Genomic DNA, 3,585 nt, shown 5'->3' with positions numbered 1-3,585 from the left:
AGGGGAGGGGAGGGGGCGGGGGTTTGGAGTTGGACCGGAGGCGGAGGAAGAAAGGGGATGGTCAAACCTCCGAGGTTTGGACTGGAATCTTGCGGGGGGTGGGTCGCTTGTGGACGTGGGCCGGTGGGTGGAGTGGAGTGGACCGGACCGGACCCGTCGGGCCGGCCGGTGTGGTCCAGAGGTTTTAAGGAAGACTCCGGCTGTAGGGCCGGCTCATTCTCGCTTGTTTGCCTGAAAAAAAGAAATCAATTCTCGCTTGTAATGGGGAAACTGAGGCCAACTTTTTTTAGGGGAAACTGAGGCCATCTTGGTCAATGGATTTTCAAAGAATTTTGGGCTATGCTACACGTCGGCTGGTTGACGCTCTGAAAATACCGACCGCCTCCCAGACCGTCGAATGAAGGTAGCGGTAACCGTCAGATCTTGCAACTCGTATATCTGCAATAGCAGCCTTGTTGCAACCTTTCCTTTTTCTTCTTCCGATCTTTGCAACACAATTTGAAAAAAAATTTCTTTTCCATCAGAGGTCATGTTGCAGAATCCTTTTGCAACGAAGGTCGTGTTGCAGAAACTTTTGCAATAGAGGTCTCGTTGTGGTTTTTTTTTTTTTTTGCAACAGAGCACCGTAGCGTGAAGGAGATGGTGCCGGCAGCTGCAAGAGGTTGAGGTGGTGGTGGCCATGGCCAGCCAGGGTCAAGCTTAGCATTGGCGTCAGCTGGCAGCAACCAGCGGCGTATTTCGTTTTCCAGCTGCATCATTGTACAAACCCCCGTGCTGGAAGAAAAGGGCGGGAGGTAGCCAACGACGCCGCCATGAATCGCAACAAAGAGGTCACGATGAGTTGGGGAAGAAGGGCCAGAAGAAACTGGGAAAGATATAACATGCCGTCGTTGTCTCTGCTGTTGGAGATAAGGATATATAGAACAATGGAGCGGTGCAGGGGGGTCCACCCGGGAGACGCGTCGCATACTAGATGCGGTTGATGCCCTGTGCAGGATCGACAGGGTGATAAAATGACTTGGCAATTTTCTAAATCTTTTGTTTACTAAAAAAAGTTTCTTCTAGAACATGGCAATTTGACGAAGCCATGGCAAATTCATTGTATTCACCGTGGCATTTTTATTGTATGGCACTTTCTTTGTTAAACTTGCTATGGCAATGTTTTCCATAAATGACATATTATCTGTATGGGGCATGGACTTTTGTTACAAATATCATGGCATTTTAATATGTTTTATTGCCATAGCAAGTTTCAATATGCATTTTCTTTGCCATGGCATTTTATTGAAAATAAGATGGCTTTTTTCATAAATCTTTGTGTTGTTGACTTAGAACATCTCGTGTAGGAATTGCCATGGGCATGGCATTTTAATATGATTTTTTGCCATAGCAAGTTTCAATATGCATCTTCCATGTAAGATGCATTTTCTTTGCCATGGCATTTTTAGTAAAAATAAGCTGGCATTTTTTTTCATAAATCTTTCTGCAATTAATTTTCAACCAACTCGTGTAGAAATTGCCATGGGCATGGCATTTTATTATAAATAGCATGGCATTTTAAATATGATTGTTTTGCTATGGATAGTTCCAATGTGCATCTGCCATGTAAGATGCATTTTTTTCCCATGGCATTTTAGTAAAAATAAGATGGCATTTTTTCAAATATCGTATTGCCATGGAATTTTATTGTATAAGCATGTCACTTTTATTTTTAAAGAGCATGGCATTTTTATTTTTGTAGAGGATGGAAATTTTGTTAGTAAGAACATGGCATTTTCTTAGCATGATGGTGTACTTTTTTTGTATGGCAATGTTTAGGCACAAACATTTTTGTGTGCATAATAAATTTTTTATTTTTAGATATGGAAAAATTGTGTATGAACATATCCCCATTATCTGGTCGTTTGTATTTCTTAAGGCATGGAAACTTCATCGTGTTTTAAGGCAACTTTTTTTGTATGTGATCCATTTTTTCTGGGCATGATGATCTTTTTGTTTATATCACTGCAAAAAAAATTCAAGATGGATTTTTATTTGAAGAATGTGTTCTTACACTTGTTTTTGGAAATTGGATGTAGCTTGGGGCTGCATATTTTGGCCTGGTCTTGTTTTGATGTGAGGTGTGTTTTTTGGTTGATACTGCGTTTTTGGGCATGAGGACGATGTCTCACTGAGGGGATGTCCCAGGGAATGTTTTCGTTCACTGATGCTCCCCCACCTTGGGAATGTTTCGTTCGGCGGGACCACGCTCTCTGGCGTTCAAAACTAAACTCATGCCTAACTTTACTATCAAAACAACCACTTAACTTAATACTCTGGCCATCCGGGTTTGCATGATCGATTCACATAAACTAATATAAAACAACCTTTGAAAAAACATAAAACACGACAAATTTAGAAAAAAATTACACTGCGTCCTCGTGTGTTTCCTTCTTGTTTTGAGGGAAACCGTCCACGTGCATGTGGCTCCACCCACAAAACCAGCCCCGGAAAAAAAAAAGAAAAAACCCACAAAATCACATTCCTTTCTACGACAAACCCACGAAACCAGATGAAACGGCCTGCGATTAATCATCAATGCCCAATGGACCGCTCCAACCTGCACGACGGGATGGCGGCAGCCGACGCTGTAAACGGCGGGCGCGACTATGGGCCACCTGCCGCAATGGCCTATGCACAGCTCGCCTGCAGGAGCAGGCACTGACATCATGCCCATTTTCATCGTTTTCTTCACATACTTATTTTTTTTTATTTTTCTACTTTTTTGTGTTTAAAAATGTTAACCTTGCATTTAAAAATGTTAAACATGTATAAAAAATGTTTCTGATGTATACAAAGAATTTATAAACGTAAATATAAAAAGTAGAAATATTTCATTGTGTAAACTAAAAATGTTAGAGCATCTTCGACAGCCGCCCCAAACGACGCGCGCATAGTAAACAGAGCTTTTAGCGCGCGCGGGGCGGTTTGCTGCGCTCCAGCGGCCGCGGGAAACAAGCGCGCGCGGGAACCGTTTGCGCGCGCGCGCGAAAAGGTGCCAGCTCGCGCGCAAGATTTGCCGCACCGCTTCGCGCGCCTATAAAAGTGTTGCGCGCCACGCACCTTCTCCACGCTCCCTCTTCTCTTCTTCTCTCTCTGCCACGCGCCGCTTCAGCGCCCCGCCACCGCCGCGCCGCTCCAGCGCCCCGCCACCGCCGCGCCGCCATGCCGCCGCGCCGCCGAGGAGCGTCCGGCTACCGCGGCGTCCGCCTGCGCCCCAACGGCACCTACTCCGTAGAGATACGCTCCAGCGAACTCTGGCTCGGCCTCGGCTCATACGGGACGGCGGGCGAGGCCGCCCGCGCGTACGACGCGGCGGCGTGGCGCCTAGGCCAGCCGCGCGGCCAGATGAACTTCCAAGATGTGTACACGCTCCAGCAAGCGCTCAACCTCGCCCCTCTGCCTCGTCTGAACACGGCGGAAGACCGTGCGGAGCACGCCAACCGGCATCGCCGCCTCCTTGTCGCCCAGGAGGACGAGCGGGTCATGGCGGAGTGGCGCCAGCGCCACCCGAAGGACGTCGCCTACGAGCAGGCCTACTGGGCA

The sequence above is a fragment of the Triticum dicoccoides genome, chromosome 3B (assembly GCF_002162155.2).
Source record: "Triticum dicoccoides isolate Atlit2015 ecotype Zavitan chromosome 3B, WEW_v2.0, whole genome shotgun sequence".
NCBI classification, from domain to species: Eukaryota; Viridiplantae; Streptophyta; class Magnoliopsida; order Poales; family Poaceae; genus Triticum; species Triticum dicoccoides.
The sequence above is the reverse complement of the archived record's forward strand: the minus strand, read 5'-3'. Positions refer to the sequence as shown.